The sequence below is a fragment of the Natator depressus genome, chromosome 3, assembly GCF_965152275.1.
Source record: "Natator depressus isolate rNatDep1 chromosome 3, rNatDep2.hap1, whole genome shotgun sequence".
NCBI classification, from domain to species: domain Eukaryota; kingdom Metazoa; phylum Chordata; order Testudines; family Cheloniidae; genus Natator; species Natator depressus.
In genome coordinates this window covers 98,971,925-98,995,944 of record NC_134236.1, presented here as the reverse complement: position 1 = coordinate 98,995,944, position 24,020 = coordinate 98,971,925, and the positions used below count along the sequence as shown (strand labels likewise).

Genomic DNA, 24,020 nt, shown 5'->3' with positions numbered 1-24,020 from the left:
ATGGGACTCTTTAGAGGGGTCCAGGTGAAGGTGGTTGGGTCTCAGCCGGGGGGGTTCTAGGCATGGGGGGATTGAGCTCGGCAGGGGGTCTGCGTTTGAGGTCTCAGTGGGGGATCCAGATGCTGAGGGAGTGGGGCTCAGTGGGGTGGGGATCCAGGTACAGCTGGTTGGGGCTCGGTGGGGTGGGGATCTGGGTGGGGATGGCTCATCAGGGTGGTCCAGGTACAAAGGGAGAGGGGCTCCATAGGGGGGGTTCTGCAAGTGGAAGGTGAGGCTCGGTGGGAGGGTCTGGGTATGAGAGGGTCTGGGTGCACGGGGGTTGGGCAGATGTGGGAGGAGCTCCCTGTACTGGGATCCCTCCCCCTGCAGCTGAGGAGCGATGGGTGCAGGAAGTGGGTGGGGGGACTTTGCAAAGCTTCCTGCAGCCGGGGGAGAAATCTGAGGGTGGGTCTGACCTGGCCCTGGATGCCATGCAGGGGAAGAGGAAGTCCTGTCCTCCCCAACTCAGCCAGGACCAGCAGCTGAGCCTGGGACAGGGTAGGAGTCACCAGCTGGGTCTTCCCCAGTCCCACCTCCTACCCACCTCTCTGCTGTGATTTACCTCTCTGCTGGCTGCCTTGGGCCCCCACAACATACTGCTGGGAAGGGTTGCATGACCACTCTTGTGGCTTCCCTTTGCTTCTCCATCAGAAAGTCATTTTTCTGCAGGAAGCAAATAAATCTGCAGGGGACATAAATTCTGCACATGTGCAGTGGCGCAGAATTCTTCCAGGAATAATAGATACATTCTATCCAAATAGCTCAGATAGTACAGCAAGCAGCCATATAAGTGCCTAAATATGTCACCTTTAGAAGTAGAAATGTTGTGTTGTGTTCTAATATGGTATTAAATTTTAGATTTTAATCTTGGGCTCCATTAAACACACTATCAAGCTACTGTCAGAAAACCTCCTTGTATATACATAATGCTACACTGTACACTATGTTTCTATGTAGGTATCTAAAGAAATGTGTTCCACATACACATGCGGTTTAAGTAAAAACTGCCATATATCAGAACTACAAACTAGGTACCTGTCATATGTGAGTACTGCTGAGCTTACCTGCAGAGAAACACACTTTAACAGCATTTTCACAGCATGTCTTCACTTACCACTATTCAAATGCAGAGGGAAAGGAAAGAGCCAATGAGATTATAGTGACTTGTTGACATTGTCAAAACGCAATTTAACTTCAGTATAGTTCTGCTATAATGTTCAATACACGCTTGGCTATAATTGTAGCTATTCTCCTGGAAAGTTAGTTTATGTAGCTGCAAAGGTGGTGGAACATCTCCCCAGAATGAACTGGTTCAGAATTTCAAATTTCCACTAAGTCTAGAACTTGTAATATACAGCTTGTGTAGTCTGCATAAATATTGTCTTGTGGTACTACCTCTATGTCCTGGGGCTGGTATCTTTGGGAGAGTACCCCAGGGTAAGAAGTGTCTGTCTGATCTTGTACAACACCAAGTGCACTTTCAGCATTAAATAATTCCTTTTCTGCCTTGGGTGGAAGGATTGGAGGCAGGGGTAAGTTCTAAATCCCATGTAATCCACTTTTTTTGCTGCTGTGGGGGTGGGGTCTAATCTTATTTTTCTATAGCAACCATCACCATAATATCTAAGCACTGACCAGATATAATATTTTGTCCAGACTTGGACACAGTGTGAGAGCCCACCTATGGTTGCCAGGGCTAGATCTGGCAAAGGCATCTTCTGTAAACACTAGAGGAACTCCCTCCAGATTGCTTTCAGAGGTTTAATCCTTTTGGCCAGGGAACATTTCTTACCTCTGCCAGAGATAGAGGTGTCTTCACCACAGGATGAGGCATGGCTACTTGCCAAAAATGATCATTCAGGGCCTGGAACTGAGACTTCTAACATCCCTTCTGATAGTCTTGAAAGGGCAATACTCCAGCAGCAGATTGCAGAGTCCTCTCATTCCCATTAATGACACAGGGCATCTGCCCTGCTATTGAGATGACATATTTTGCACTATATGCAAAGGAGAAAATCTTTCCTTTCAGCCAGGCCTCTGATAGGCAACCCCACCTTTCAGACTTTTAACCAGCCTCCAAACAGACCAACATCATTAGAAAGGACCCCACACGGTGGTGTAGTTGAGAGTAAACTTGGGTAAACTGAGTTTACCCACTTCTCATTTGGAAAATATGGAGTTTAGGTTCATTTACCCTCTTCTGTTTTTTAAACCTCTACACTGCTGGCCCCAAGAATTAACCACCTTCCACTGGATCACTCTCATTACTCAGACAGCTTCTCGAGTTTGGTATCTTTTACCTTAGGAGTGGGAATGAGCTTTGTGTTCATGAGGAATTGCACAAAAGTTTCCTCCAGGTGTTAGGATTACCAGAGGAGTGGGACAAGGATGATCCTAATCTTGGAGAGGAAGGTTAAGATGCCACAGATTCTGAGGTCTTCCCTAAGAAGAAAAATGCACCCCACATGGTACTCATGTCAATACAGCATCCACCCCGCCACAACTGGTCCCTGTATCAAGGACCGTTGAAGCAGGTATCTTGACAGATTTGTAGTGGGAAAGAAATTGCCTCAGCATCAAAGACGTCTTTAGAAAGATGCTCTGAAGTGGAGGCTGGGTCTAAGATAAAATAATCTAGAACTGCAAACGTCCTCCCCCTTCCCCCGCCCCCCATGCAGATGGGATCTGGAATATGGATGCAAATGGCAGCGGGCAATATGCTGTAGCCTGCATCTGATAGAACAGAAAGTTGTCCCTTGAAGCCAGGTGGAGGAAGGGAGATAAAAGGAGAAATATCAGAGGGGGGCGGGAATCTCTGAACTGTTACAACAAGCATGAAGAGCATAGCTCTTCACACCTTGGGGGTATTGATAGGGCAAAAGAATTCCCCACATGTGAATAAATAACATGGCTTTACTCTATATGTTTAGACATGAGTGGCAGCAGTGAAGCTGGGGCGGGGGGGTACATAGGGAAAAACACAGGTAAAAGTTACAGCAATATCAAAGAATGATACCATCATTTAATTTATATGCTTGAGCATGAATAACTATGTTGGAAGGCCAGAGTCTGCACAGCTTGTCAGAAATGAAAGCAGAAGCCAGAGGTTAAGCATTAAAACTATCCTCTCTAGGATTTCCAGTTTATACATTTTTCTGGTACAACTAAAATAAAAAAACCAGACCAGCTAAATCCTTGGCCACGTTCCCTTCTTGCAGCTAAACTGCAAAACAATATTAACAGAGCAGCTCTCATGTCTCCAGAACTCCTTGTCCTAGCTTCTAAGATAACATCCCCATCTGCTTATTCCCTGAAAAGGATCCCAGCTTTTTTCTAAGGCTCTGAGCCTAACTAGGCAGGCCTGCATCCTAGGGCTTCCTCCAGTAACTTTCGGCACACAGGGACACTCCACAGCAGAAAATCAGATACAGAAACCTAGTTCTAGACCCTGACTCTGCATGACCTTCCTTTAGAGGCCCATAATGTGCAAAGAATCAGTGCACTCAATCACAAGTTGCAGTCAACCCAATATCCCAGATTTATCAATTAGTAGTGGGTTGCTCAGCCTATGATCTGGGATTTTAACAAGGTTGTAGCCTCTTATTTGGCTGATATGTTCACCTCTGTATTGGTGGGCCAATAAAAATGAGTAAATAATAGGAGAGATTACATCTTAGGCCTGCCAACACTGATAGTGTTTCTTAAAAACATTCAATACAATGATTATTTTTGCATTTATAAAACTGATTGAAAAAAAGGCAATGGGGCCTTTGACATAACTTAAAAATACAAGGGCAGCAATTTAAGATAACCCATCAGAACATAGCCAGGCCTTCCCACAATTCCTCAGCTCATTTTCAGATCCCTGAGTGGAAAATGAGCTTTGCAAAACGCCCCAAAGGTCATCGGATTCAAGCCATTTCAGCCAAGTGGGAGAACAAATTCCAAATCTGTGGGGCACTCACACAGAATGCCCTTGTTTATACCAATAGTGCTCCAGGTTGAGCACCTCTGTGGATCTCAGTTGTAGCAGCATGGCACAGTTAATACATTATGTTAATATCAAAAGGACTGAATTATTCATATCATTCAGACAAGCATCAGCTTTTTCCTTAGGTATGTTGATTACTAGTTTTCCCTTTTTTTTGGTTTGTTTTTTGGTTTCTTTTCTTTGAGGCAATGGGGGCATTCACTATAGCCAAACAAATTCAGATTCAAGACTCAGGTCTGCAAGGTGGTTGAATGTTAAATGCTTGGGTAGTCCACCTGTAGTAGCGTGTGCAGGACTGGAGCATTAAGATGTAGAGAATTCCCATTCCCTCTCCATTATGACAGTAGTTGGTCCTAAACAGCATTTCAACACCATTCAACTTTACTGAATTAAATGGTGTTGCACCATCAGTGCTTCATTTGTAATGAAAGAAGTGCCGGAGCTCAAGCAATTAGGTGCCGGTGCTATTAACTGCCAAGCCTAGAAGTGTCGGAACTCAGCCCAGGCAAGCCCGGAAACAAATTAAGCACTATGCACCACAGATTACTTGACCACCTGTGTTTGAGAATCCGTTATAGCAGTGGTGCCCTGAACACTGACCTCAGGAATATGTCTAAAGTTCTAATATTCTGAAAAGGAAAAACAGAACTTCCCCACAAGGGTTGTTTTTCATATCTATCACTATTAAGGCAGAAGACCCTTCTTTTGGCTCATAGCTCTAAGAAAAAAGAACAAGAAAATCTCAAAGGAAAATCTGTACTTTTTCCTTTTTTCCCTCCCCACCTCTCCCTTTGTTTATTCAGGCTCATTTGCAAGAGAGCCAAGTTCCTTTCAAATAAATCTTAACGGTCTTGCTAGGTTTGGTGGGTGTGAACCGCACCTACTCTCAGAAGGTACCCAAGACTACATCTGCTGCTGCAGCTACATTTCCCAACAAGATTCAGGCATTGTCAGGCTGCCCAAACAAAAAAGAATTTTTATTCTTCCTGTCCACATACTCCAGTTACACACTAATTCAGTTTACACTATCTGTTGAATACTAATTCTGATACATTAAAATATGGTTTACAGGATTACACGCCATATCCTGGACGCTTGGAGATTTGGGAAAGTAACAGCAAAAATTGGTACCCTCCCCAAAGGGACAAGATGAGAAAGTGGTTACCTGCCTCTCCTGAACCGAAGAGAGCGAGGCATCCATAGGAGCACAGTGAGTATCCCTTCATCAGTTATTCCATAAGAGAATAACTGTTTGGGGGAGGAAGTAGCTGGCAGCAGGCTGCCCCTTGGTGGCTCATGTTCTAGTAAACTAGTTTATATTGAGAGGTGGATGGGAAATGGTCCTCAAATATTTTCAAACGTTCAAAAAAATTTCCTGTCTCAAATCAGAACAAAATGTCAAAATCTGCTAAATAGTCACAAACTGAAATAAAAATCAGTTCACATCAATGGAAATGCTTTCTTTCAATCAATTTGAAATGTTTTGTTTCAATTTTGACTATTTTCCCCCCTTTTTAAAACCTTTGTGTGCCTAATTAGCTCAAGTTTTGAACTGTAAAGGCATTTCAAATTGGAAAACTAGCATTTTTTTCATTTTGAAAACTTTTTCAAACTTTTTTTTTAGTTAGGAGATTCTTCAAATCTGAACCTATTTTGCAAAGTTTCAGTTTTGATTCATTGGCATTTTTGGGGAAAAATGGTTAGCAGTAGTACAACAGAGTGGTAGTTGGGCCTCCTGGTTTCTATTCCCAGTTTTACCACTAACTTTCAGTTTGACCTTAGTTAAGTCATTTAACCTTCATGTATCTCTGTTTATCCAGTAGTAAGATGTGTACACAGTATTGCCATGCCCATGTGCTCAAAAATCATGGGTGAGAGCTCAAACGTGAGATTTTAATCGAAGAATAATAAATTTTTGGTCTGCCTTGTGATTTTTCCAGCCTCTTGGGTAAGCAATAACCTTTGCTTTCTCTTCGTTTCAGGAACTTTAAGCACACGTACGCACTGGAAAAATGAAAATGAAAGCCTCCTCAGTAGCCCTCACTTCACCCCTAGGCGGGGTGCTGCCCACTCCATCTTCTTTCCCTAACAGTCTCCCTCCTGCTACCCTCACTATCCTTTCCACTGTCCCAGTTTCTTTTTCTCCCCAACAGTCTCCAGTACCACAACTGCCCACCATATTTTCCCTCATTTTCTCATGTGCCTAAAACCCCTCATAATTTCTTTGTTCCTCTATCCCACTGCCCCATCCCATCTCCTGGCTACCAGATCCTTATTCCTTTCCTTGGTCCCACATTCCACTGGGGGATGCCCCATCCTTTTCCCTCTTGCATCCCACATTCCCCTGACCCCACAGCTTCCTTTCAGCTCAGATTACAAATTGTAAGGGTCAGGGAGCAGTTGTCTTCAATGAGAGCATCCTGTCTTCAGTCCCAAGATAAAAAAGCTAAGATGACACCCATGTTGTACAAGGACAGAAATTCACAAGAGAATCCCAGCTGTTCGTGAGCAGCTGTTTTAAAAAAGAAAGAAAAAATAAAAGAAAAAAACCATGCACCTAAAGTCAGCAACTCTAGCACCTCCATAGGGGTTTTGAGGGTTAGTATTTTTTTAGTGTTTCTACTCATGGGGGAATTCTGTGCCACTGAGCAATGCAGACTTTTGCAGAAATGAATGTTGTGCATGCAGAATTTCCTTTCCCCCGCAGAAATGGGCTGCAGTGCTGCTAGCTGCCACTAGGGGGCCACTGGACCCAGCAGAGCCCAGCTTGCACATAGAAGTCACTGCTGGGTGGAGAGAGAGGGAGTTAGAGGGTTCCTGGCAGCTGCAGTTCCCAGCATGCCCTGAGGGAAGGAGAGGGTGGCACACAGGAAACTCTGTGCAAGTCTGGGAGCCAGCATTGGACTGTTTCTCCCTCTGGATCCCTGGGCTCTGAGGGGAGAGGAGGGTGGGTATCTGAGCCAGAGGGGGGGGGGCGGGGGGAGGTGCGGGTATCTGTGCCAGAGGGGCCCTGTGGCTGGGCCCGGGGGGGCGGGGGGGGGCAGAGTGCGGGTATCTTGGTCTACTGGGCTCTGGGAAGAGGGGGTGTGAGTGTCTGACTCCCTACCCCATCCCCCGGGGTCTGGACTCGGGGGAGGGACAGAGAAACAGGAACTGGGTTGTCGTAGGGGTTTCTTTAACTCTCATCTCCTGGAGGAATTTTGTGTGTGTGTGTGTATTGTTACAGACATACTTGCTGACAGGTAATTTGAAATAAATGACCAAAATAATTGAAACTGGCATGATTATGTAGTGTTATTTTGACAAATAAAATTTGCAGAATTTTTCAGAATTTTAAAATATTATGCACAGAATTTTTAATTTTTTGCCACAGAATGCCCCAAGGAGTATGTTTCAAGAGCTTTTGATGAAGGTGCTGAAGTGCAAATTATTACTAGCCTATTTTATGCCACAATTCTGCAATGAGATGTGCGCAGGCAAACTCCTGTGCTTGCAGCTCCAGTGAACTCAATGGGGCTCTATATGGATGCAGGAGTCCACCTATTTGCATCTCATTGCACAGCCAGTGTTTTAGCATTCATAAAGTACCTAAAAACTAGCCCTACTTTTTCCATGCAACAGGTGCAGTCCAAACAAGCTCTCTCACACTGACACTTTCTCATTGCAAACTTCTTCCCACTGTCCCACCTATGTCACTCACCGTTAGCTTGGAGGGATCACTAAAGGCAGCATAATAATTCAGTCTCCTTTACTTAATCATATTAGTTCAGTTTCTATTACTTGTCTGCTCTGCTGAGAAGAGCTGGATGTCAAATAGCGCCATATGCGGTGGTGGTGGTGGTTGGGGAGTGGGGGCGAGGGAAGGAGGAGGATATTTTCCATACCATTTTGGCTACCAGTGTAACACAGTGAAATACTGCAATATGGTGATGACACTTCAAAAGATTTCCATGCTTGAGAGATACTACCAGTTACAGCAGTAGTCTCCCATTTTTAAATCCAGCGAATGTCTCTCAAACAAGCACTTTGAACCTTTCAAAATGGAAGAGACTTTAAATGTGACCAGTGGGCCTGTAGTATAACTACATAGTTTTGCTGCAGACAAACACAGCAAATCTCTTCTTTTCTGGTATGGCCACACTGCAATTGCAGCATGTGTAGACATACATGCGCAACCTTTAATCTAATACAGCCTATGCTGAAGTTTGTCTTGTCATGGCTTCACTGTTACTGGAACTCGAGCAGCTCAAGTATGCGAACACATACTTGTGCTACATTGATGACATCTTCATCATCTGGACCCATGGAAAAGAAGCCCTTGAGGAATTCCACCATGATTTCAACAATTTCCATCCCACCATCAACCTCAGCCTGGACCAATCCACACAAGCGGTCCATTTCCTGGACACTACAGTGCTAATAAGCGATGATCACATAAACACCACCCTACACCGGAAACCTACTGACTGCTATACTTACCTACATGCCTCCAACTTCCATCCAGGACACACCACACAATCCATTGTCTACAGCCAAGGTCTAAGATACAACCGCATTTGCTCAAATCCCTCAGACAGAGGCAAACACCTACAAGAACTCTATCAAGCATTCTTAAAACTACAATACTCACCAGCTGAAGTGAAAAAACAGATTGACAGAGCCAGAAGAGTACCCAGAAGTCACCTACTACAGGACAGGCCCAACAAAGAAAATAACAGAACGCCACTAGCCGTCACCTTCAGCCCTCAACAAAAACCTCTCCAGCGCATCATCAAAGATTTACAACCTATCCTGAAAAATGATCCCTCACTCTCACAGATCTTGGGAGACAGACCAGTCCTCGCTTACAGACAACCCCTCAACCTCAAGCAAATACTCTCCAGCAACCACACAGCACACAACAAGAACACTAACCCAGGAACCTATCCTTGCAACAAAGCCCGATGCCAACCCTGTCCACATATTTATTCAAGTGACACCATCATAGGACCTAATCACATTAGCCACGCCATCAGGGGTTCGTTCACCTGCACATCTACCAATGTGATATATGCCATCATGTGCCAGCAATGCCCCTCTGCCATGTACATTGGCCAAACCAGACAGTCTCTACGCAAAAGAACAAATGGACACAAATCTGACATCAGGAATCATAACATTCAAAAACCGGTAGGAGAACACTTCAACCTCTCTGGCCACTCAGTAAAAGATTTAAGGGTGGCAATTTTGCAACAGAAAAGCTTCAAAAACAGACTCCAACAAGACTGGGAGTGGCTGGGTCATTACACATATTGAATCTATTTCCCTAAGTTAAGTATCCTCACACCTTCTTGTCAACTGTCTAAATGGGCTATCTTGATTATCACTACAGAAGTTTTTTTCTCCTGCTGATAATAGCTCATCTTAACTAATTAGCCTCTCACAGTTTGTATGGCAACTTCCAACTTATCTGTATATATAGAGAGAGATATCTTCTTACTCTATGTTCCATTCTATGCATCCGATGAAGTGGGCTGTAGCCCACGAGAGCTTATGCTCTAATAAATCTGTTCGTCTCTAAGGTGCCACAAGTACTCCTGTTCTTTATACTGCAGTCACACACCCTGATTGCAATGTAGACATAATCTTAGTTCTTTAATGACAAAATGTCACTTTTGGAATTTCACAAACCCCACTGTAAACTGCAAAGCTTCTGATGAAAAACTCTGTCTAGGGTTAGAAGGGAAAAGGGTTGGTGTCTTCAGTGTTTAGTCACAGCTTCTACTCAACATTTTCAGAGAAAAAATAAACAGCAAAACAAATAATTTTTTGTCTGCTTATGCAAAACATGACAGTTAAATTCTGTAGATAACATAGATTGCCCTACTTTTCATTTTAACTGAATGAGAAATAACCATGCTTATTATTTTGCAGAATCTTGGTCACAGTAATCTTTATGTCAGGGTGATGAAAAGACATGACAGTTTCATGAAAGTTAACAGTTACTGTGACACTTTTGTTGAATCAAAGTATTTGTATACCTAACCATGGCAGAAAAGCAATATTAAGTCTATTATCTTTTCCAAACTATCACATAAACCACAGTTGTTTTTTCACCCAGAAGAGAGCTCAGACACAAAACTGCAGGCAAAACTTTCTTGCTGCACTTTTATGACAGTGAACAATTAATAGCAAATTACAGCACAGACAGGGACTACGAAGAATGGCTCAGTTATAATGGAGGTTGATTTTGGACATGTGTTTGTTTTATCTGGCATATCAGCAATACTGCAGGAAACTATGCTATTAGAGTGCATGACGTTGACTTATATAACAATCAGATTTCCAGTATGTTATACTACAATTGCTCTGGATAGCATCTTGAGGCTAGTAACAAAATCCAGATGTAAATCTACGACTATTTTTTAACCATTATTTAAATGTATAACTTCCTGTGTATGTTGTTCAAACTCAAGATGTACAGTTGTTTGTTAATAAAAAGATTCACCCTGACCTGACCTAGAAGGCTATGACTCTCCCCCACCCTTCACGTATTACTAGTATTTTTAGGTCCTGATCCTGGAAACACTTATGTTTAAGACCTTTGAGTATTACCATAATGTAAGTGTTACTTCATTTTAAAACTACATAACTCGTCATGATGGTATTCTGCTGGTAACTTGATCTATATGGAGGAGCGATCGCTAAGGTAAGTAAGGTCTACTATGGTTGAACTACCAGCAGAGGTTCTGAAATAGCACGACATTATATCATACACTTCTTAATAGCTTTAATCAGGTGAGTTTCCTAATTTGGTCAAAGCACTGAGCCTTGGAGAGAAAATGGAACTCCAAACTCTTCCTTTCAACAGGGTCCAAACACACCAATTATAGATACATAGATTTTAAGGCCAGACGAACTATTATGATCATAAAGTTTAACCTTCTGCATAACACAACCCACAGAACTTCACTCAGCGATTCCTGCAAAGAGCCTAATAACTTGTGGTGAAACTGGGCATATCTTTTATGTGAACAACTTGAAATCAGAGGGGAGCAGGTGGAGACCAGATGGGGAAAGAAAGGCAGCCAACCATCTCGCTCTTCAGCAGTACCTACTGCCTGATCCGTGAAACTTCAGGTTTGGAAATGGGCACTCCACCATTTCAGCTGAGGTTCCAGGGAAAGATATAGCTACTATGAAAGAGATTGGAAGTGTAAAAGTCAAGACTGAAAAGTTTTGCCAAATCAGAAGCTGGACAAGAGTCTATACTCTAATGCAAAGTTGTTTGTCTTCAGAAACATGACAGTTTAAAAAGTATAATATGGATCAGATTGCCCTTTCCTGTGGAAAACAGTTTGGGAAGGGTACCCCTATTTCCCCTTCCCCACAGCAGCACAGTTCCAGGAGCAGCAGCACTGTCATTCCCCACTTCACCTGGTTCTGTAGCAGCAAGAAAAAGAAGTTCTCAGGAGATAATGCTGCTTCAAACAAGATTAATTACCTCCTACACTTCAACATGGAGAAACCATGGGTAGAGTAGAAAGCAGCATCTGGAGAGCTGCTCATTCTCTTTTTCCCCTGCCTTGTACTCCAAGCCTAGAAAGTACCCACTCCAATTACATGTCTTTGTGGAGTACAATAGCACAGAAACAGTACTCAAACTTTCTGCTTAGCCAATGAGAACATCATCTGTGTTAAGATCCCTCTTCTCCCATAACCAAAAGGGACAGTGTGGGCCAGTGATGGGAGAAAGAAAAACAATGTTCTAAAGTGATACTGTAGCTGACCAAGCTAAAATCCCTGGGCCAAAAGAACATGACCATATTAGAGAGGTGAAGACATTAAAATCATGAACACAGTGGATGAAATCCTGGCCCACACTGCCCTAAATGAACAACGAAACAATACATAGCTGGTGTGAAGACAGCATTACGTGACCCACTCCTGGACCCTGCCCTATGGGTATACTAGGTACATATCAGGGAGGGAGGTGGCAATAGCCAAAGCTTGTTGTGTCCGGAAATGCCTGGCTGATGTAATGGCCCCCTAAGGCAATGTTTTACAAGTTAGTCTAAGTTAGCCTCAGCCTCCAGGCTGGCCTAGATAATTGGGGATGGATGGTATACATCCTCCTCTAACCACCTCATCACATCAACCAAGTGTAGCTCATGGATGGGAGTCAATATGTGGGTATAAACTACGCATCTACTATTAATGTTCATGGAGGTCCTGTTGCAAATTCATTCAATATCACATTACGTATTTAACCTTTTGGAAGTGCTATGTACCTACCCAAATAGCACAGTCGTCGTCTCCTCCCTGGAGTTTGAAAAGAACAATTGAGTCAACCCTCCAAGAATGCATCTATTCTTGATGCATACAAATATTTCCCATTCATGGAAGTTATGCATGGCAAATGCATGGAGAATAAATTTGGAAGATGTAATAATGGGATAAATAAAAAAAACAAGTGGTTGCTGTTAAGGATGGGAAGTTTTCTCTGTCTCTCACCCTTAGTTTTAATTATAAAATTAAAAGTAAAAATACAGTGAAACTCTATTATTCACAATTTCCTTCAGCCTAATACACACACACACATATATATATATATATATATATATATATATATATATATATATATATATACTCCTCTCTCAGTGGCATTTCCCTAAAACTGAAATTCCTGGAAAATAAATGTAGACAGCATTTTAATAGCGTATAATAGTTTACGGTTACTAACATCTGTTATTCCAAATGTTATCTACACCCAATTGTATTTAATTTGGATAGAGTGAAACACAATTTATACAGTGGTATAATCACATTCCACAATTGTGTCCCCAGCACACCGTAATGTACAAATTTCAATTCAGGTTATAGAGAACTTCTATTGATCATTAATAAAAGATTTGTCTGAGGAAGGACTGAATAAAAACAGCTAAGGATTTCAGGATCTGGTGGAATATTCTTGGGAAATATTTCTCTCTATGTATTCCGCTAATGCCAACTGGCACAGGACCCATCAGGCCTGACACACTCATTACCCTCAATACATTGTTGTCATAATATGTATCTAAAAGATGTTACTAAAGGTATCATATGAAAACTGGTGACACACTGGTCCTGAAAATCACTGTGTGATGTATGTACGGGTTGTGTACAAACAGTTATAGATCTGTGCAAGAAATATGTTCTTAAAATGTGTTTGGGTGGCAATGCATAAACCCAGCCTGCCCTAAACAAAGGAATGTGCATTCCCATCTGACTGGCTTGATTACAGGCAGAGGACAATGAAAGTACATTTACATATAAGGTAAGCAAAGCCATCAGGCTAACAAGTGGCAAAGAAGACAGTTTAGCGATCATGCCGGAAACAGAATTTGCACCCCAGGAACGCTTCCTAATTCTTGAGGTAGAGACAATGGACTTTGGGTAATATAAAGGAAGCAAAAAGACATTTTAGTTATCCATCACCTAGGGGTCACAGAGTACAGCACCCTCTGAGCCTGTGAAAGTTGGATTCCTTAGCCTTGAGGGCTAAGGATGCTCTCAGTACTTGTCAGTAAAAAAACTGCTTAGGCAAATATTGTAACTAGCTAAAATTAAGTTTTGGTCACTAGAAAGTGTGTTGTGTTTTGTTTTGTTTGTAACCAAACCAGTCACTTTTTCTCTTGCTTAGTATCACTTAAAATTAACACGGCTGCTACTCTGAAACCTATTCTTTATTAGTGAACTTATTAGTTTTACTATAAACCATTCCAGTGCTCTTATGTTGTCATAGGTTTGTGTCCTTAACTAAACTAATAAGCTGGTGTCTGCTCTGCCTCTTTGGAGGCAGTGAACTTAATTTCTGTGAGTGTCCAGTGAGAGGAGGGAGATGTCTCTGGGAAACTAAAAAACTGGGGTTCACTGTATGTTACCAGCAAGGCAAGGTGTAGAATGGCAGAATTTCAAGGAGTTGGCTGATGAAGTCGACAGACTTTTGTGACAGGGAGCTGACACACGGTCTAATCAACAGCAAAGCTCATTCTTGCTGAGGCAGCGGGGTAATACAGTGTCTAATGGTTCTGGGTGAACTGAGCAGAACATCACAGGTGGTCTCTGAAGAGAAAAATTTGGCAAATAAAAATGGTCTTTTGTCAAGGTTTTACTGCACTACTGGAAACTACAAATGTCTTTACCAAAGGACTGAGGGGGGAAATTATATAAAAACAACAACAGAGTGCATATTTCAAATTGTTGCTGGTTGCATTTTAAATTAAACGTATATGAATTATGTCCTTGAAACAAATCAGTGGGATGCCAGTAGTACTGTCTGAGAACATGCTGATCAATATTTTTGTTCTTCAGAGCTTTGGAGCCAGATGTTCATTAGGCCCAGCTCATATTTTAGGAACAGATTTCAACTAGACAGAAAAGTGGTTTAATTCCTGGATACTGATTACTATTAAACCTGATATATGTCTTCTTTAAATATGCCCTCCCCTCCTATGCCATTTCCACACTACATTTATTTCTTAAAAACATATTGGTTTTTTTTTTATTGTCCTTTCGGTACCACTAAGTATAATTTTTACGGTGCTAATACAATTTGGAGAAAGAAAATAGCTAAATCTGTCACTTACATAGGAAATGACTTTAAATCCTTGTTTATAGCTGTTTGTAGAGAGTTAGTCTTCTATAGCCTTCAACTACAGCTGATCCTCCATGTTAAATTGTTCCTGCTGATAGCTACAAGACCTTTCAGTTTGAATTCTCTAGTTCATCTGATTATTGTAGAAATAAATCACTGTGGCTATTCACACACATTCAATGGATAATTGGGATATAACAGAATTAGTGTTCTGGACTATATGGCTGAGTTCATAAAGACTGGGGAATAAATCCTGGCTCAGTTGCAGTGAATAGGAGTTTTGCAATTGACTACAGCAAGGCCAGGATTCACCTTGATGTGTTGATAGCACCTATCTAACATATTAACTCAGATGTCACATTAAGAGAAGTATCACAGTAAAAATTCCAGATTATAATAATCATAAATGAAATTAATTTCTTCTCTTTAATACTGCTTTTCACTTGATGCCTTATGGACACTGTCTAGTAGACATCTATGATGAGGAATTAACAAGTTCCTCTTCACTAGCAGTATAAAGTTATTTATTTGAAAAGGTGGACGGTGCTAACATTTTTAAACTGCAATTTCAAAATAAATCAAAGATATCTCTGCTCTGGGAAGTAATGGCATGTAAATTTTTGATTTTATAATTATTTGCATTTGCAAAACACAAGCTCGAGCCATGCAATTTTCTATTTTTCTACGAGTCTAATAATTGTACTGTGAGTCACTTGACAAAAACAAAAAAATGTTGTTCAAGTGAGGCATTAGTGACAATTCATACAGTAATGCATTATACATTTATTTTCGCACTATATGACCACAATTCCCATAACTCTTAACATTAAGAGTAACAGAATCATGATAATAAACTCAGTCATTCTCATAAGAATTTAGGGCCCTGATTCTGCAATTCATTTCATGCAGGCACAGCAGTGTGCCTGAACCGAGCCCAAAGAACCTCCAAATGGGGCACAGGGGTCTGTACACATCCATCTGCTGGATATAGGCCTAGATCTATAAACTGCTATGGGGGCCATTCTACCCTGTATCTCTGCCCAAAACTACCACTGACATCAGTGGGAGTGCTGCATGTGAACAAGAGTGACCTATGGTCAACCCAAACAGAATTTTTTTTTATTTTCATGACCTGCCAGCAAACTAAAAAATCAGTTATTCACCCAGCTCTACTGCAAACAGCCCCAATGCTAACCCTACCATTGGACAGTGAACAGTTCTCAACACTCACCCTAGTCCAGCTCCACCAGTCGGCTCTAAATTTCTCCCGGATTCCAGGCAAACCTGTTCCTAGTCAAAGCCTTTGAACTGCCCACATCCCTTATGCTAGTCTAAGCCTGTAAATTTGCAAAAACTTTAACCTTAGCCCAAACTTCAAGTCCATACCCAACACCTATTCCATTCTGAGACCATCAAATGGCACCACACCATAACCCTACCATGGGATGATGAACCTATTCTAATCCTAACCTGTGTCCACAAATTTACCATGCCAAATCCTATATTTTATAACTTTATTGGAGTGAGCATTTCTGTCCTGTGTCTGTCTCTTAGGACTTGTCTATACAAATGCTTAGTCTGCAGCAAAATGGGGTGCAAATCTACCCCACATTAGCCAGCTGCATTCTAATTGTCCATGTGGACTCTGCTGCCATGGTCTAAAAGTTCCCTAGCACTCTTTAATCTACTTCTGTTTCAAAACACAGTAGATCAAAGTACACTGGAGAATTTTTAGTGCACGGCAGCTGGCTCCACACAGACACTTAGTGTATGGCACGCTAGCATGGGGTAGATTTACACCCCAGCTTGCCACAAATGAAGTGTTCATACAGACAAGCCCTTAGATTGAGCCGCATGTGGTAAGAACTGACTATGTCCTCTACAGCACCAAGCACAGTCATCAATTAAATACATGTAATTTATTGTTGCTCACTACCCCAATTTCCCCCCCTGCATTTACCTAAACTGTCCCACATGTGCAGTGCAGTACTGTATTACATTCCAGAATCTATACCAATTAGAGAGAAAAAGAATAAAAGAGACCCAATATCAGCAAAGATTCCTTCCTGAAGCAATCAACATTAGTTGGCATTGTATAAAATGCTTTCCTGATTATTGGGATGATCATCAACTCTAATGAGAAAGCCTTTAAAAAAGACAATTTACATTCTTAAAATGCTACCAAAATCTCCTAATCTCTCTAGTAAAGATTAAATCATTTTGTACAACTCATACAGCGTATGTAGTTAGTACCTACCCACTTTGCTCTGCAACTTTTGCGGTCTCCACAGATACAATAACAAGGAGACAGATAAAGGATGACTGACATGCAACCCACTACATGATTTTTAAAAAAGGATTATATAAGGTTTTCCCTTACTTAAAAGAAGGAACTTCATTTTTCTTAAATGTACACCTCACTTTATTGACTTTATAGGTGCTGGAACTTAGAGTGCTGGGGGTGCTGCCGTACCGCCTGACTTGAAGTGGTTCCCATCATATACAGGATTTACAGTTTGGTTCAGTGGCTCTCAACACTTCCACTATACAAATGTTTCCAGCACCCCAACTGACTTCACCTGATTGTGGGTAGATTAGTTTAATCAGCTAAACAGAAAAATATCTCAGACATCATTTTTGTATAACCAATTAGAACCTCATCCTAAAATCTGTTCTTAATTTCATACTTGGGATCTTGTGCTATATATCATTGGATGATGCTTTAGCAGCTTGGAAATGATCAAGACCAATGTATAGCCTGTCTTTAGAATGAGAGATCAATTCAGCAACCCCCAAAGACACAGTGGCAATACTCCTCACCAACCAGGAGATGTTGAAACTAATTTCATAAATCTTTTGTTTCACTCAAATCATTTACCCAACCCAACATCTTATTAAATGGAAGGGTCTTATTTCTTTCTAGTTATGCACAAGAGGCACTGTTTGTAAAAGAAGAAAGACTTGCCCAGTATTCAGAATAAATGTGGATTGATAGTATGAACAGGAAACATTCTACTTCTAGATTGTTAGAATATAATTAAGCAATTACAGTCAAAGTATAGGGCATTTCCTGGGGATTAATGACCAGCTGGGAGAGAAGATGGCCCTTGGCTGTGTCTCAGGCCATTAACCAGAGCGGGCCATCGTTAATTCTCAATAAATTGCTCTGCACCAAGGTAGCTATTGCTATTGTAAGATTAAAAAGAAAAAAAAAGGCTATGAGTGGGTTTTGTTGTACATAGGTGAATCACTTTAATTTGCTATGCGCCGTACAGGGCATTTCTAGAGAATTAATGCCCTCTATTATCCAGTCAGATTGCTTGAACTGTCTCAACATTCAATTCCATTTATAATTATTTATTACAAACCTAAAGTGGCAAGAAAAATGCCACATACAGCTCAGTTTGTTAGCAGTCTTTAGTGTTCAGAGAACCTCTAACTCTTTTTGATCTTCATTCCTAGAGACATACTATTGGCAAAAAATTCAGGGATAATGGTTTTTCTCCAGTTCTTCCCCCACAGATAGCCAATAAACAGCACTGCATGTCCCCACAATAACACTTCTGGGAATAAGCAGTGACAGGCTATATACAGCAACCAAGTATGTTACTGGGATTAAAAAAAAAAAGCCGGGAACAACTTTTCAAAGGATATTTTCCCTCTCTTTTAAAAATAAAGATGTTGTTGTTGTTCTGGTAGCAACTAAAGGACAGGAATCCATAGCGCAAGGCACAGTGCTATCATATACCAAAAAGGAAATCAAAGGCTCTGATCCTACAAACAATTATGCACATGCTTAACTTTACTTCCATGACTAGTCCCATGGGACTCATGTAAGATGAGAGACAACAAGTGGATGCCACACAGAGGGGGTACAATGAGACAGTTGCAGTAAGAACCCATAATCACCTTTGATCAGACAAATAATTAAATATGTATATTACGGTAATGCTCCGAGGCCCCAGATAGGATACGGGTTCTATTGTTGTTGGTGCTGTAGAAACAGATGTAGAAATGGTCCCTGTTCTGAAGATTTTACACCATCTGATTGTCTGCACTAGACCTTTTCAGGCTGACAAAGGACAGTTGGAACCACTAATTGTTCAAAACACTATATTTCCTAAGTTATACTGTAGGAAGAGAAATAGTGATGGTGGGGAGTGAACATAATGATGATGATCTGGTAGCAATACTGACCATGAATAACTGGATATAATAGCTTCAGCCTTACTTTGTGTTATCATCTCTCCTGGGCAGCCATTAACTCTCCCAGAAAATGCCCAGGGCGTGGATTATTATTGCTTTTAAAATCACACACATACAAAAGCTCTTTTACCAATTAATCCATGAGTTCCAAAGATACTACAAAGTTTTTAAATGACTCCATAGCCTACAATAAGGCAAGCACGTTGAGTGAGTTTTCCCTTCTGTTTGCCAAGCTATAAAAAGTGGCACAAAAAGTACATGTGCTTTACTGGAAAACTTGTGTCTCACTCTGCGTCCAAGCTGCAGCTGGAAGAGTGGAAAACTGTAGCCCCATGCATAATCAATAATGATAGGGTATGCATGTAAAAGCTGCCCGCCCACTCTGAATGTAGCAAATATTTGCCATATTTACTGTACATCCATAAAGAAATGATTGGGAGGGAGAAACACATTTAAGCAGATCCAAAACCCACACAATATACAAGTCTAATACAATGGTACTAATTCAGAAGGCTTTCTGCCGAGCTGCAGAAAGCTCAACTTGCTCAAAAGAGAAATCCTCCAAGCTTTAGATATTTTGAAGATACACTGCCAATTAAATATGCATTTTCAATTTAAAAACATATTGAGAGGGGTTAGTACAAGTGGTGGAATCTCATAGATCAGTTATACTGTACTACGTCATTAACAGAAAAAACTCTGTACTGCTAATGAATGGCTTATTCTGTTTAAGCTGTATATTGTATATGCCATTTTTAACTTTCTTCAGTTATGTTTTTTTAAAAATTGTTATAGTGGGGGCTAGATATCATCCTAGGGTCTGAAAATGGCACAAAGAAAAAAACAAGTAATTTTAACCACTGCCTGGTTTGAGAGGCAAAACATACCTCTAGTGCTGCTCTGTCAGTTACACCACCTTATGAGCATTCTCCACAAAACATGTGGACAATTGCACCCCGAATTCACATATGCTATTGCAATGACTTCAGGCACACATCAATCACTAGCACTGGTCATTTGCATGAACAGTATTGGGATTTGCTCACACAACATAGGCACAAGTATTGCATGCCTAGTGGGTTTTTTTTAATCAAACCCAAAATGTTTTAGTTCATACAATACATTTATTTAAAAGGCAAGGTTTTCAATTTATTCCATGGCACCTTCTCCCCCCAGAGGAATTCCATGCTCCTATACAACCACGCATTAGCATACGAGATTTAGAAAATACATGTATAATAAAAGCTGCTGTAATGAGTATTTTTGCATACACATATATAAAGACATAATAATAAAAGAAAATATTGCTGTATATTTATTTTTCCACATCTGAAAAATATTCAGGAACAAATGTATAGCAATAGTTTTGCATCCACCAGAGATGCCTGCAGCACAGGGGAAGGTCCCAAATAGGTTATTAGGTGATACGTTTCCTTACATGCATGCCATGTATATACGCAGCCAGTATTACAGGATGCCACAGCATATTGCTTTGCAACAGGATACAGACCATTCAGCAGCTAGCACAGATGACCAGGGTGCTAATGCTACTGCCTTCCACTAGAACTACTAGTATAAGTGTGGGAAAGTGCCTCACTAAGCAAGATGCTGTGGGCCAAGTGCCAACTGCGTGAAATTTAACTTGTGTGATCTAAGGAAAACTGGAAAATATATTTAAAATACGACACATAGATTGCAGTGTTAATTGGCAGTGAAACTGAAGGGAGATAGCAATGACAACAGGGAAGTAATGGGAGCATTGTGAGAGTACTGACCCATGGAGAGATGGCTTTAGGTTATGTCTTAGGTTATGTAGAAACACTACAGCGGCACAGCTGAAGCACTGCAGCTGTGTCGTAGTGTAGACACATACTACGACACATGGAAGAGGTTCTTCTGTTGCTGTAGTAAATCCATTTCTCCAAGAGCCTGTACCTAGGTCAATGGAAGAATTTATTTCCAGTCAACGCAAAATTATTCCCCTCCCCGCACCCCCCAATTTCTCAGTTTAGTCAATGAACCAAAAAAATCAGTTAGTCATGCTGATTTACTCCCAACACCCCTGTGAGATACAGAAATGCTATAAACCCCACCATTTTGCAGATAGGACCTGAGGTAACTAGTAACCAAAAGCCAGATTTTCAAAGGTATTTAAGTACCTCAAGATGCAGATGCAAGATGCAGAAGCCTAGCAGAATTTTTTAAATAACCTAGGTGTGTGACTCCCTTTTCCATCCCATTGTACATATGAAGTGTGGGGCAAAGCAGAGGTTTGAATCTGGGTCACTTTAGTGTATTAGTTGGGGTATTAGCTGGTCTCTGCTACAGACCACCAAATCACACTAGGGAACAGGATGACCACCTCCTTACATTCCTATCTATAATGTGTAGAGGGGAGAAAATCTGTTATCCTGAGGGACTTCAATTAGAGTGGCATATGCTGGACATCTCATGCTGCCAGTACTAAAAAATCCTTGGAATTTTTAAACATTATATATGACAATTTCCTAGCTCAAAAAAGTGTTGTAGCCAACATGGAGGAATTCTATATTAGACCTTATCCTAGCAGATAAAGAGGAACTGATCACAGAACTAAAAATAATTGGTAACTTGGATACAAGTGATGAAGAGTTGATCACGTTTACAATGTTGAAGCAGAATAGAGTCCGGACCAGTAATATATATACTTGGTGCTTTAATAGGACCCATTTCACAAAGCTGAAAACAATTATGAGCCAAATCAGCTGGGAAGAAGACTTTCATCAGAAATGTGAATGATAGTTAGGAATCATTTAAGAACACCTTATTAAGAGGCCATAATCCCACAAATGAGGAAAAACACCATGCTAGTTAAAAAAAATCAACCTGGTTTACAGAGAAAGTGAAGACAGATATATTTATAAATTAAATATATAAAACAAATGGAAGAAAGGAGAAGTTGATAGTAATTAATATAAATCAGGAATTGTAGAAAATTAATAAGGGAAGCCAAGGGACACAAGGAGAACTCTATGGCCAGCAGCAATAAGGACAATAAGAAGGAGTTTTTAAAATATATTAGGAACAAAAATAATCTTGCCAATGGTATTGGTCCATTACTAGATGGAAATGGTAGAATTATTACTAATAATGCAGAAAAGGCAGACATGTTCAATAAATATTTCTGCTCTGTATTTGGGGAAAAACTAATGACAGTCTCATCATATGGTATTGATAACACTCTTTCCATTCCACTAGTATCTCTATGGGATGTCAAACAGAAGCTACTAAAGTCAGACATTTTTAAAGCAGCAGATCCAGATAACCTGAATCCAAGAGTTTTAAAAGACCTAGCTAAGGAGCGTGCTAGATCATTAATGTTGATTTTCAACAACTCTTGAAGCACTGGGTAAGTTCCACAAGACTGGAGGAAAGCTAATGTTGTGCCAATTTCCATAAAGGCTAATGGGATGATCTAGGTAATTAAAGGCCTGCCCGCATAACATCGATCCCAGGAAAGATAATTGAGCGGCTGATCTTGGAATCAATTAATAAAGAATTGAAGGTGGGTAATATAATTAATGCAAATCAACATAAGTTTATGAAAAATAAATGCTGTCAAACTAACTTTGATTTTTTTTTCATGAGATTACATGTTTGGTAGATAACAGTAATAGTGTTAATGTAATATAGGTGTTTGACTTCGTACTGCATAACATTTTGACTAAAAAACTAGAAAGATATAAAATTAACATGCCACACATTACATGGATTAAAAACTGGCCAACTGCTAAATCTCAAAATGTAACTTTAAACAGGGAATGATCATCAAGTAGGTGTGTTTCCAGGTGGGTCCCACATGGATAGGTTCTTGGCACTACACAATTTAACATTTTAATTAATGACCTGGAAGAAAATATAAAATCATCACTGAAAAAGTTTGCAGATGACAAGTTGAGGGAGTGACAAATAATGAAAAGGACAAGTCACTGATTCAGAACTATCTATATTACTTAGTAAACTGGGCTCAAGCAAACACTGCGTGTTCTTAATATGTCTAAATGTAAATGTATTCATCTCGGAACAAAGAATGTAGCCCATACTTACAAGATGGGGGATTCCATCCTGGGAAGCAGTGTCTCTGAAAAAGATCGGGGGGGTGTTGGTGGATAATTAGCTGAACATGAGCTTCCAGTGTGATGCGGTGGCCAAAAGGGCTAATACGATCCTGAGATGCATAAAGAGGGGAATCTCAAATGGTAGTAGAAAGGTTATTTTACCTCTGTATTTGGCACTGGTGCAACCTCTGCTGGAATATTGTGTCCAGTTCTAGTGCTCACATTTTAAGTGAACTTGTGGGGGAACATACCTGTCCTTCTGAGCACACAAGGGGAATTGTGGGAAGGCATTGGAGGACTATCAGCACTCACTGATTTAGCCTTCATCCTTGCTGCAAAGTTGGCAGGTTACCAGCCCAAATGCAAGCAGTACCAAAGGTCTAGCCTATACCTCCAGCTGTGCCAGCTAGCCAGGTTTAAAGCACCACCAAAGTCTGGTGAGAGGGTTTTGTGTGTGGATGAGAGGGGAGGTATAGGCAGGCAACACCTAAGTAAGAACCCAAGTAAACTCTGCATTGAAGACATAACCCTAGGAGCAGACCAAGGAACTAGTTCCATGTATTAGAACAAATGTATAGGCAAAGTTTGGGTCATGAGGGGGTTTGGATTCCAGATACTACAGTGATGAGCATGGTATAAGAACGTATACTGAATAGAATAGAAGCCCTGGATTCTGATGACTACACAAAACCATTTAAGATCGCTTTTATGATTAACTGCATCATCAGACACACTCAATAAATATATAGTCCTGTAATTGAAAGTTTTAATAAAACTTTAGTAATAAATAGGGCTGTTGATTAATTGTAGATAACTCAGGCGATTAACTCAAAAGATTAATCGCAATTTTACTTTCACTGTTAAACAACAGAATGGAATTGAAATTTATTAAATATTTTTGAATGTTTTTCTACATTTTCAAATATATCTGTGATGATTTGCCCCCTTTAGGATGCCACCTTAGGTTCTGAAATACCACTGAGACTATCTATTATGCCAGCCTGGGTACCCTTTTAACCTGTCTTGCTGAGCCCAGCTATTCTATTAAGCCTCCTCCAGCACACACACACAG

The 24,020-nt window shown here is 40.7% G+C and overlaps 1 protein-coding gene and 1 long non-coding RNA gene across 3 annotated transcripts in view; one reads left to right on the top strand and one right to left on the bottom strand.

The window, feature by feature from the left end:
* Positions 1 to 6,729, top strand: part of LOC141983990 (uncharacterized) — a 30,645-nt gene extending 23,916 nt beyond the window's left edge. For both annotated transcript variants that reach the window (XR_012638607.1, XR_012638606.1), the window contains 2 exons: positions 5,102 to 5,240; positions 6,013 to 6,729. This is a non-coding gene — a long non-coding RNA (uncharacterized LOC141983990). The remainder of the gene's footprint in view (positions 1 to 5,101; positions 5,241 to 6,012) is intronic.
* Positions 1 to 24,020, bottom strand: part of LAMA2 (laminin subunit alpha 2) — a 472,624-nt gene that overhangs the window by 434,234 nt on the left and 14,370 nt on the right. The window lies entirely within an intron of this gene.